Source organism: Sapajus apella, unplaced genomic scaffold (assembly GCF_009761245.1).
Source record: "Sapajus apella isolate SASKATOON/1434 unplaced genomic scaffold, GSC_monkey_1.0 scaffold134, whole genome shotgun sequence".
NCBI lineage: Eukaryota > Metazoa > Chordata > Mammalia > Primates > Cebidae > Sapajus > Sapajus apella.
In genome coordinates this window covers 695,907-708,923 of record NW_022437074.1, presented here as the reverse complement: position 1 = coordinate 708,923, position 13,017 = coordinate 695,907, and the positions used below count along the sequence as shown (strand labels likewise).

General features: G+C 43.8%; 2 pseudogenes; both read right to left on the bottom strand.

Moving 5' to 3' along the window:
* Positions 1-1,692: 1,692 nt before the first annotated feature.
* LOC116539827 lies at positions 1,693-2,659 on the bottom strand (annotated as a pseudogene).
* Positions 2,660-11,798: 9,139 nt separating this feature from the next.
* LOC116539863 lies at positions 11,799-12,003 on the bottom strand (annotated as a pseudogene).
* Between the last annotated feature and the right edge of the window lie 1,014 nt (positions 12,004-13,017).

Below are 13,017 nucleotides of genomic sequence, written 5' to 3'. Positions count from 1 at the left end.
AAAACTATTGAGTACTATGCTCACTATCTAGGTGATGATGGGATTAATCATATCCCAAACCTCAACATCACACAGTATACCCATGTAATAAACCTGCATGCCCTGAATCTAAAATAAAAGTTGAGCTTATTTTTAAAAACGCATGAAGAAACACTTTAAATATATAATTCAAGAAAGGTTCTTGAAATTAAAGAAAACTGGCATCTATGTAAGGCTCATTGTTTGCTAGGAAAACATTAATCCAGAATGGTCAACATTGAAGCATGGCATAGTAAAAGGTACACGCGTGTGTGCGCACACACACACACATACACACACACACACACACAAATCACTTATAAAAAAATACATTTATCTGGTCACAAAAAGATTTAATGCTAAATGGTAATAAAACAACATCTATAAGATACTCAAAGGAAGAAAGTGTGACCCAAGATCCATCTAAGCTGCTCCCAAAAAATAAAAGCTACAGATAAATTGTTTTAAACATGAAAAAGCTCAAACAACATTCCCACGAGCCCTTTTGAAGACACTTCCAGCAGATTGAACAGTAGTCAAGCAAGAGCTGATGGGAGAGAGGTGGGCAAAGGGACTGGTGATCAATATCAAATATATTCAGCACTAAGGATGCAACTTCTGGGTTTCAGCTGAAGTGAGAAAATATATAAAAATTATACATGCCGACAAAAACTTAGGGAAAAAAGGGGGAAAAGTGGGTATGGATGTGCACTGATACAGAAGAGAAAGGAATTATTGTGGGATTTATAAGTAATAGCTGAGAGTCAGAGGATTTTATTTAAAGCCAACGAATCATGTAATAAAAATCTAAGCATATTTAATGGTACAAAAGTAAATAGTAAGAAAGATAGTATTGGTTAATATTTGGTAGTAGAGCAGAGATAGAAGGGAAGAGGAAACAGTAATTATATTGCACATTTTAGGTGGGAATAATATACCGTTAAAGAAAAGGAGGATTAAAGTTGTTACATAATGATATAAATATAAGCCCAGATATCACAACACAAACACAAACATTTCTAAAAATCAAAACTATATACACACAAAAAAAGAACAGAGAAACCCAACAATATAGTGAACAACCTAAAGAATAATTATCAAAGTAGAAAATCCAACAAACAAAAGGACAGAACTAAGAGAAAATACCTTTTCTCTTTTTTTTCACACATGCATACTGAGTTTACTCAAAGCTAGTCTGTTCTGCTTCTTCTTCTTCTGGGATGAGAGGAGGTCAGAGCCAGGGGTCTGCGCAATTGTGGTCTGCAATCCAGAGGAATTCCTTGCCTTACCCCCCAAAGTCAGGCCTTCTGTGTTTTGTTAATTTTTCTTCTTGCTGACACCCTGTTAAGACTGGCAGAAGGGGGCCGGGCTTGGTGCCTCACGCCTGTAATCCCAGCACTTTGGGAGGCTGGGGCAGGTGGATCACGAGGTCAAGAGATCGAGACCATCCTGGCTAACATGGTGAAGCACTGTCTCTATTAAAAATACAAAAATTAGCTGGGTGCAATGGCATACACCTGTAATCCCAGCTACTCAGGAGGCTGAGGTGAGAGAATCGCTAGAACCCAGGAAGCAGAGGTTGCAGTGAGCCGAGATTGCACCACTGCACTCCAGCCTGGGTGAGAGAGCCAGACTCCATTTCAAAAAAAAAAAAAAAAAAAAAAGATTGGGCGAAGGGGTAAGACCCACCGAGCACCTTACTATAAGTCATTACTGATGAGTTGTTTGTGTGACTACTGGGAGACAGATTTACAGAGTTCTGTGACAATCAATTCTGGTCTTGCTCAATTTGATCAGTAGCAGGAGTCCCTGTGTTTTTGCTGGTTGAATTGAACTTGGAACCTCCAGGGTCTTTTAAGTTGTTTTCGATGTGGCTGTGTGTTGAACTTGGTTTCAAAAGATGACAGCTGCTGTGTTACTCCTAAAAGTCCGCCCACTTCCACAGTGAGAATCACCTGGATGACGTCTCCACAGTAGAGTCCTGTAGCAGTGCACATCTGCCACTGTCCCTGATACATTCCTGCTCTGCTGGGGCTGCACATCTGTATGCTGATATCTGTAATCTCCTGGGGCTCTAGCCATCTCACTCACCATCACCATGTGTACATGTCCAAATTGGTCTTCCCTGACATACTTAAGGCAAACCCCTGGAGGCCACGCCTCTACGCCAGAATTCTGGATCCACCGTGTTTTTACAAACTGAGTATCAGGAGATATTGACTCTTCTTATCCTATGGTGACATCTTCAACAAAGGACATAGAGGGCACACACTGATGTTTGGGCTCTCAAAGTCATAATAGGTGCCAATTTCAGCTTGTAGGTTCCAGTTGTTCATGTCCAGGAGAAAGGTGCAACCAGCAGGGTTGAGCTGGAAGCTGAGCAGCCTCTGGAACTCAGTGATGAGCCTGTCCTTGTCGGTGGTGCCCAGGCAGCTGAACTTCTGCATCAGCTCCAGGTCCAGGTCCACGTCCATGCCCTCCATGGTGTCGGGCCTGACATCCGCTTCCCTACCTCCTCACAACTGAGCCGAATGCCCCCCGTCCAGGGACTGGGAGGGGGCCCATCGCTAGTTTGCCTTGTGACCCCACTCCTTTTAGGTAAACCCTGGGCCTCTCACAATCTCATGGGGGTAAACTCATCTGCTACTCACTCTCCCCTCCCTTCCACCCCTCCAGCTCCTCCACCTCTGGCCTCTCCAAGAGCAAATATCTTACCAAGTTAATTCACCTTACCAAGCTAATTATCAAGTTAATTCATCTATTAAACACAAAAGATCTTTAGATTATGTTACAATGCAAAATTCAATTCTACCCATATAGAAACATATAATTGCTTAACAAAAATAAAAACAATAATTATAGTTTGCAGTCAAGCTATATAGGCTGGGGCTGCAGCTGTTTGGCGTCTCCTGGATCCCTTCCAAACTCATTCATGTGATTGTTGGCTGGTCTCAGTGGCACTAAGGACCTCATTTAGTTCCTTACTATGTAGGCATCTCCACAGAGCTGTTTAAGTGACCTTCAAACATGGCCACTTGCTTGCCCCCAAGCAAGTGAGCTGAGATATAGGAAGAAACAGAAAGAAAAGAGAGAAGAGAAAGAGGTAACAGAGAGAGAGAGAGAGAGAGAGAGAGAGAGAGACCAAGAAGGAAGCTGTAGTCCTTCATAACCTAATCGCAAAAGTCACTTATCATTAATTCTTCTATAGTCCATTCACACAGATAATTTGTTCACAATCACACAGATTCTCTCTGGTAAAAAGGAGGGGCCCATTCAAGGATGTGGAGAGCAGGAGGTGGGAATTTTAGGTCATTAGGACCATTTTGGAGACTCCCTTTGGAGCACCACAGACCCTAAGTGGAGCAGAGGGAAGGATGCCTAGAAGCATCCTAGACCGCTGTGTGCTCCCAAGAAGGCTGGCCCAGTCTACCGGGGTGGCCTTGATGGAATTCCGCGCCTCTCCCAAGAGCGGGGCTGCCCCTTCACCCCTGCAATGTCATGCCCTGGGGTACAGCAGCCCCTGGGAGTGGCCCTCTCAGCGAAACGGTAACCGCTGAATCCAGAGCGCGCAGCAGGGCCTAGGCCCCCATGCCCTGCGGCTGAGCCCCGCCAGGCGGGTTCTTGCCGCCTTTGTGGGGACCACAGCGCACAGATCACACCTCCGCGCTGTCTGCATGCTTTTATAAATCCTTAAACTCAAATGCTCAGTGGTTATCTTAACCTGGCCATTTAACCACCAGACACATGTATAAACTTCTCTGAACCCCTCTTTTTTTGTGCTTCTTCTTTTGTAAAATGTAGATAATGATGATTGCCTCAGAAATAGGAAGGGGAATCCCAAAGGTGCAGTATTATGTGGGTTTCCTGCCAAGTGAAAGCAATTGCTGTCGTGATGAAGACAATTTCTCTATTTATGTGCCTCATTAAACCATAAAACTTGGGGCTAAACCTCGGAGGTGATGCCTGCCTGCTGCGCTAGTCCGGGAGGGTGCAGCGGGAGATGGGCAATGCCCTCCCGAGGCCCGGGCGCCCCGCAGGAGATCTCTACCGAGATCATGGTGAGTGAGGCGCGCTGAGGACACCGCTGTGGGTGCGAGAGCTGTGATGAGGGACAAGCAGAGTCTTCTTCCTCCGGAGGCAGGGAGTGTGCGAGGTGCGAGGCCCGCTGACGGAGGAGGTTGCCATGGGCACATCTGGACCCCAGGCCCTGCTGCTGTGTGAATTAGCTAAACTACCTCTTACCTAAGGGCTTTCTCAGGCAGCTGGAGTGACAGATAAAGGTCCCTGGGGAAGACTCCAAAGAAAGCCAGAGCTCCCCCAGCAGTACCAGGCCACCATGCCCACTGTGGTAACTGGCCTGATGGAGGAGTTTGTTTGTTTGTTTGTTTTGAGACGGAGTCTTGCTCTGTCACCCAGACCGGTGTGCAGCGGCCCAATCTCAGCTCACTGCAACCTCTGCCTCCCGGGGTCAAGTGATTCTCCTGCCTCAGCCTCCGGAGTAGCTGGGATTATAGGCACACGCCGCCACATCTGGCTAATTTTTGTATTTTTAGTAGAGACAGGGTGTTACCATGTTGGTCAGGCTGGTCTCAAACTCCTGACCTCGTGATCCACCCACCTTGTCCTCCCAAAGTGCTGGGATTACAGGCATGAGCCACCACACCGGGCCTGGAGGAGTTCTTAATGCCTCGCTTCCCTCGGGCTTACTTTCCTGCTCTCCCAACAGCGTTTTCTGGGATTGCCTCCTAAACAAACTGCACCTTGTCTCAGGATCTGCTTCTAGGAAAACCAAGACAAGAGTGTAGTCCTACAGTCCTTACAGGAACAGCCAAGTAAAGACATCTCACCTCCTCACGGGCATCTCTGGGCTGAGCATCAGGCCAAACAGGACTCCGGCACTACCCCATCATCCATCAGTCAGGAGCCTTCTTCTGAGCAGACACCTGCAGAAGCAATCAAGACAGGCAATCCACAATGCTGTGTATGTGGCAGAAGCACAATTGTAGTGTCTCTGAAGGAGAAAAGCAAGAAAAAAACTGTTTTTACTTTATGCCATTTCATTCTCAGAAGGGCTCCATGAAGAAACAGACTCCATCAGGCTCTGTAACTTGGCCTTGTTCACAGGCTGGAAGCTGGACACAGACCCTAGGCTTTCTGATTTTACCCTTCCTTTTGCTGTGCCAGAGGTTCTCCCTACGTGGTCCCTGGACCAGCAGCATCAGCATCTCCTGGGAACTGGCTAGAAATGCACATGTTCAGGGTCACCCCAGACCTGCTGCATCAGAAACCCCGGGGAAGGACCCAGACATCTGTGGTGCACAAACCCCCAGGGGACTCTGATGGACACTAAAGGGTGAGGCCCACATACTATAACACATTCTCCCAATAGGAAAGTCATTTTTGTTTTTAAAGACCTAAAAGGATGGTATTTCTCTACTTGGCATGGATGATAAGATCATCACGTAATAGTATGAATTTATTTCCGTTTTGCCTCATTTTATTGAATAGATAATAGATATCCACCAAGCAGAACTGGGTTCTGTCATAGACACAGGAGATGGTCTAGAAGTTCCAGGGCTGGCCCAGATGACATACTTGATATTAAAGGCAATTTACCTAATCTCTGTGTCCCGATTTACCAAAGAAAACATGATACCAAATCTAACAATATGGTCATAAAGCACACAGTGCCGAATAAACATGTGCTGAATGAAACATAAATCTCATTGTCTGAAGGCAAAGTGGTACTAATTACTGAGTTTCTCAGCCCCTGTATATAACATATGAAAGACTTAAAAAATGTGCAAATTATTTGTATAGCAAATTGCATAAATAAATGATTAGAAGCAGTAATATAAGTATAGCATAGTGGTTACATTTGTGCTAAAAGCTTAGTCTGCCTGGGTTCAAATTCCAGCTCTGACACTTAGTATCTAACTGACCTTAGGCAGGTTACTTAACCTCTGGCTCTCAGTTTTTGCAGCTTAAAGATGGCATAATCAGCCTGGCGCAGTGGCTCATGCTTGTAATCCCAGCACTTTGGGAGGCCAAGGCGGGCCAATCACGAGGTCAGAAGATCAAGAGCATCCTGGCCAACACGGTGAAACCCCGTCTCTACTAAAAATACAAAAATTAGCTGGGCATGGTGGCGCGTGCCTATAATCTCAGCTACTTGGGAGGCTGAGGCAGGAGACTCGCTTCAACCAGGGTGTCGGAAGTTGTAGTGAGCTGAGACCACGGCACTGCACTCCAGCCTGGCAATAGAGCGAGACAAATAAATAAATAAATAAATAAATAAATAAAAGCATAATAGTGACAACAATTGCAAGAGTTCATAATTCCTACTATTCAAATACCACTGTTCACGGGACCAAGGACTATGACAGTGGGTGCTACTGTAACACAGGAATAAGATGCAGGATACCCAGTTAAATTTGAATTTCAGATAGACTGGAAATAATTTTACAGTGAAGTATGGCCCACATATTGCAAGGAGCGTGCTTATATTCTAAATACAGCTAGTGCTCGACTTACGACCAAGATTGGTTCCGACAGACCGGTCGTAACACAATTTGGTCATAAGTTGAGTAGACTATATGTACAGTACTGTGAAATGATGTTATAAAAATCTTTAAGTCATATTTTGTCATAATTTTCTTTCATTATTGTTATATATCATAATTTTCTTTGTTAATTTTATGCCATTTGTATCATCTCTACACCATTTTGTTTCTTATTTTTACATTCGTCAGGTTTAAGTAAAACACTGCATTACCAGTACAACTGGTTTAATATTTGCAAAACATACAAAATTAAAAAATACAGGTGCATACAAAAATACAAAATACAGGTGTAAAAAATACCATAGGAAACATTTTCCCAATTGCAAAACATATCAAAAATATAAACATGTATGAAACATTTTATTGGCTGCTACCAGCCAAGCACCGCTTGGCTGTGGATCGTTGATGTCGTCATCTGAGGCAGCAATTGGGGTTACCGGAGTTGGTTTTTTCATAAACATGGTGAGCTTTGTCTGAATTGTATGTTTCTTTTTTCTTCATAAATTTCACGATACAGACGAAACACATCGTGCGCCATCTGTTCAATCCTTGCAAATCGTTCGATGTTTGGGTCCATTGCTTCGAAATGTATAAGAAGTTTATTCAGTAAAGATAAACCGTCTGTAATCCTTTAGTGGTGAACTTTCTTTCTGGCTCCTCCTCTTCTTTCTCTGCTTCTCTTCTTTCTTCTTCTGCCACTCTTTCTTCTTCCAGTTCGATTAGCTCTTCATTTGTAAGTTCTCCAGATTCTTTGTCTAGCAACTCTTCGACATCTTCCATTTCACACTCCAAAGAAAGGTCTTTAGTGATTTTTACTATTTTTTCCCGAATCGTTTCAAGTTCATGTTCACTGTCAAATCTGTCAAAATCGTTAACATAGCACTTAACACAATTTTTCCAGATGCCATTCACACACTTTGTCATCACAGCCTCCCAGGTGGTAGCGATATTCTTGATACACATCAAAATGTTGTAGTGTTTCCAAAAATCTACAGCGGAGCAGTCATGGTTAGCAATTGTGGTCATAAAGTCGAATGGTCGTAAGTTGCGTAGGATGTAAGTCGATCAATATCTGTATACTAAAAAATTTATTCCTAGCTTATCTGAAATAAAAACACAATTCCGCATACATTTTTTTTTTCTTTTTAAAGCAGATAACTTGTTTATCATCCCCACTTCATGGGAGAAGGACCATAGCTTACCTAACTTTATATCCCTGAAACCCCATAGAGTTCCTTGCCCACAATAGGTCATTATAAATCTTTGATTAGCGGATGAAGAGGAAATATTTCCATGAAAGGCAGTAGGTCCCCCCTTGATTGGGCAGTGTCAGAGCTTCAAGATTTGACTGTCAGGCTCTCTGACTTGAGTAGTAGGTTTTGGTCTTTGATTAATCCCTAGAAACTACCAGTTGGAGAATAAATATGCCTAAATTGCACACTATAAAAACAAGCATTTCCTGCCAGCATGACCCCATATTAGAGAAGAGAGCCAGATATCCATTCTTCATTGAAGAGCTTTCTCTGTACTATGTACTGGGCTAAGAACACGGGACTTATAATCTAAATGTGAGAAAGAAAATAAGATCAATACAAGAAAAATGTTGTCATTGAACTAAAGAAATTGGGGCCTCCAGAGTATCAAACATTCACTGAAAAGAGGAACTGTTTCTCTTCAAAGCAGAGAAAATTTATCTTGACATGCACCAGCCTTAGGGGTCTGCATCTTCCTTTCAAAACATAAAGTGATATAGCTCAGGTCTCTAGAGTGTTCCTTCCTCCTGAGACCTTGAAAGCTCAGCTACTGTAGCTAACAGAGTAGAGTCAAACTCTGGGAATGAACTTTCCTTATATTAAACATTTCTTTTTCTTTTAAGGTGAAGCTAAACTCATTTTTTGAAACTGGATTCTTTCCTGAGATGTATCAAATCAGGAGCCCTTTGCTATTTTGCACTGCTTCATGAATGTCTATGCTGTTTGAGGAATAGGTGACTTTGGATTTTATCAACCATGCTAAGAAGGGTAGAACACGGCAAAGCTGTGGTAGAAAAAAGGGGAAGAGCAAGGGCGCGGTGGCTCACGCCTGTAATCCCAGCACTTTGGGAGGCCAAGGCGGGTGGATCACGAGGTCAAGAGATCGAGACCATCCTGGTCAACATGGTGAAACCCCGTCTCTACTAAAACTACAAAAAAAAAATTAGCTGGGCATGGTGGCGCGTGCCTGTAGTCCCAGCTACTCAGGAGGCTGAGGCAGGAGAATTGCCTGAACCCAGGAGGCGGAGGTTGCGGCGAGCCGAGATCGCGCCATTGCACTCCAGCCTGGGTAACAAGAGCGAAACTCCGTCTCAAAAAAAAAAAAAAAAAAGAAAAAGAAAAAAGTGGAAGAAAGGGCCCTGAAGAGCACAGACAGTGTCCTGAGCTTTATCATCAGAACTAGTGAGCAGCCCCATCCATAGCATCACAGCTGCTCATATAATAATAGAACTTGTAAAAAAAAATTAAATTTATGACAGGCCTTCAGTAGTCATGTTGCTGCATGGGGTTGAGTCAGGGAATTACAGGCATAAAAAATTAATGAGTCCCTCAAATGAAGCTATATGTGGAGACATGGATGAGTTTCAGAGATGGGAGAAGATTTGACATTTCCCACTTAGAGGTGGTTTAGTGCTGAGTGAAAGAGACTTGTGCACAGACACAGAGATCTTCAAATTTCCCACGACATTTGTTCTTTGTCCCGCATCACTGGAGTATCTCATGATTCATCTTCTGGGAAAGCATAAAGTTTCGCAGGGCTCAAATCTGGTTAAATCTCAAAAAATGGTTAAATTCTGTTACCCAAGATTTTAATAGATACCTAAGGAGCAAGGGACTGCTTCCGTGGCTGTTGAAAATCACAGGCATGCCAATCTGGAAAGACTCTTAAAGAACATATTTTCCAAGTTTTAATTTTAGAAACAAGGAAACTAAGCCCCTGAAAGGACGAGGACCCCACATAACCTGACTGCATAACCTGATTGTCCTGTGATCACCCAAGTCCCACACCAATCCTGGCACATGGGCACATAGTGAGCAGTACATATTTCAGGAATGAATGCATGAATCTCATTGATTGAGGGCAGGTAAGACACAGTACAGTTTCTCAGTCTCTCTCTGTATCTTGTTTTGCTTCTCAATGATTACTCAATATCACCTAGAGAATACAGGTCCAAGGTGAATGGTATTTTAAAATTGTCCTGCCTCCGGAGTATAAAATAAAAGACTTTCTCAAATGAAATTCATCACCCTGGTGCTTGAGCATTTCCGATAAGCCAGGGTTCAAGGTGTTTGTCCATGTGACTGTTTCTGCATCCAGATGACATATGTCCATCTGAGTGTCTATCTGTAGGTAATGATCAGGAGGTTCTCACAGACCTGATGGCACACAGCTAGTTAGAAACAAGGTTGGACTGGACGCCTAGCCTCCGAACCCCAGACCACAGCTTCATCAACAATTCCTATTTGCTTCTCAGCTTGTAGAAGATGGAGATCTGTGCTCCTCAAACAGCTGCTCCTGAGTGGGAGGAAATAGCATGCAGCATAAGGGATTAAGTAACAGACTCACACAACAGTCACAGCTTTATCCTAAATAGAATTACCTTTCTATATTTACTCATTCAGTCAGCAAACATGCCCTGAAGGCCCCCCTCTGCACCAGACTGGAGGCTGGGGTGGCTCTGCCCAGATCTAGTGGGCTGGGCATAGTGCCTGCTCTGCAGAAGCCCACACTCCAACAGGGAGAGAGGACTAAAGGCACCAGAACGATCCAGGTGCTCCAGCATGTGAAGTTTCGAGTCAAATACGCCGTATGTGAAGCACAAAGAAGTAAGTACATTTGACGATCACGGGAGGCAGGAGAAGAGGACATGAGATATCGGAAGGGAGCTTCTCTGCGTTCTACAGTGAAATACTCAAAAATGTGCATTTGTCGTTTCGGTCACCTAAAGCATGTGAACAGCACTCTAGCCCATTTGACTCATAGCATCTAGACTTTCTTGGACCAGTCAGAAAGTGTAGAACTCTCCAAAGCTGTTCATTCCTGTCCATAGTGACTGTGGTCCAAATTAGCAGGTCTCCTCTAAATTGTCATCCCCCAGGAGAAGGAGACACACCCACGTCCTGTTCCCACCCTCACTGCCTCTACCACAGCAGTGCTCAAAAGCCTCAGTCTCAGGAACTCTTTCCACTCTGAAGAATTATTGAGGACTCAGCCATGCGCAGTGGCTCACACCTGCAATCCCAGCACTTTGGGAGGCCGAAGGGGGTGGATCACTTGAGGTCAGGAATTGAAGACCATCCTGGCCAACATGGCGAAACCCCATCTCTACTAAAAATACAAAAAATTAGCTGGACCTGGTGGCAGGTGCCTGTAATCCCAGCTACTTGAGAGGCTGAGGCAGGAGAATCCCGTGAACCCAGGAGGCAGAGATTGTGGTGAGCTGACATTGCACCACTGCATTCCAGCCTGGGCAACAGAGCAAGACTCCATCTGAAAAAGGAAAGGAAAGGGAGGGGAGGGGAGGGGAGTGGAGGGGAGGGGAGGGGAGGGGAGGGGAGGGAAAAGAATTGGCCAAGCGCAGTGGCTCACGCCTATAATCCCACACTTGGGGAGGCCGAGGCAGATAGATCACCAGATCACCTGAGGTCAGGAGTTTGAGACCAGCCTGACCAATATGATGAAACCTCATCTCTACTAAAAATACAAAAAAAAATTTGTTGGGTGTGGTAGCAGGCATCTGTACTCTCAGCTACTTAGGAGGCTGAGACAGGAGAATTGCTTGAACCTGGGGGGCAGAGGTTGCCGTGAGCCAAAATCGTGCCACTGTACCAACAACAACAACAACAACAAAAAAAAAAAAAAAAAACAGGAAAAAGGGACGTAAGGAGGGAAGGAAGAAAAGGAAGGAAGAAAAGAAGGAAGGAAAGAAGGAAGGAAGGAATTATTGAGGATTCCAAAGAGCTTTGGTTTAGGTGGAGAATGTCAGTATCTACCATATTAGAAATTAAAACTGAGACTCTAAAGAGCATGTACTAGTAACTCATTTTAGCAAGTAATGAACCTACCATATGCTGAAATAAAAGATATATTTTCATGAAAATAACTACATTTCAAAGTTTAAAAAGTAATGAGAAGAATGGTATTGCTATATATTTTGCAAATCTCTCTCTCTTTTTAATGGACATCACTCAGTGTAGCCTCTCTCACTCTCCCAAAGCAAAGGAGAATCAGCTTCAAGGGCAAATGGCTGCTGCACAGCAACTCCGAGAACCATCCTCCCCCTCAGGGGAGACCTGGCTGCCTTTTCCTCCTCGGAGCTTCTGATGCTCTGCACATTCAGAAAAACTTCTCTTGTGACTACAGAAATGATCTCTGAAAGCATAGTCTTTTTTGCAAATCTCCTTCATGGTTGGACTCTCCTAACTGCTCCTGCATTTAATCTGCTATAATATAGAATTGTGGTTGATAAATAGAGTCCAGGCTTACAACAACATGTCGGTAAAAAAGAGAGGAGTATTGTATACACTTTCAATGTATTAATACTTGTGAACATTCTTCTTTGATACTACACCAAAATTCCATAAGTAGTAATTTTTTAAATGTTTGTTGCAGTATGGAATCTGAACCTACATCAATGAACTTTTCATTTCTGAAAAATTCAGTCATGTATTTTCAACAGATCTTTTACCCATGAATGATTTTGTAGCATCGTGCGTTGGTCATTTGGAAAATATTGGTTCACTGAATTGTACAGGTCTTCCAAACATTGATTCATTTCATTTTGCAATGTCAGAAAAATCCCATTTGCTAATATCATCCTGACCACATCAAAAAAGTCTGTTAAGTACTAGAAAGCTACTGAAGCGTTCCAAGTTTCTAATTTTCACGTCAGACCTTGAATATTAGTATTGGCCACAAATACTGCCATTTGTTTTTCTTGACACGACAGGCTCACTTTGTTAATTTTTTAGGAAATGTCTGCCAGGTACCCAGCTTTGCGTGGCCATAGTTTGCTCTCCAGTTGTTCCTTTTGAGTAAAAATGGTGTTGTACAAAGTAAAGCTGCCATTTCAGTTCACGAGTGAATTGCACTAGTGCTGTTTCCCACAGCTTCCAGTGCAGTTGAGCGCCACTGCTGAGATCTGTGCTGAGGCATCTGCAGTCCTGCCCATCATTGCTTTTGCACTGTCAGTGCAAACGTCAACACAGTGAGCAAGGCAAATAATGACCTAGCGTTATTATGAAAACAGTTTTGGTCTACACCTTCTGAAAGGGGTCCGTGGACCCCACTTTGAGAATGACTGATCTGCCATGCCCAGGAGGCAGCAGGGGCCCAGCACACTGGAACCTGGCTTTATGGTTCTCTCCACTTCATTTCCTGGGAAAGCCCTCTCACCCAGCTG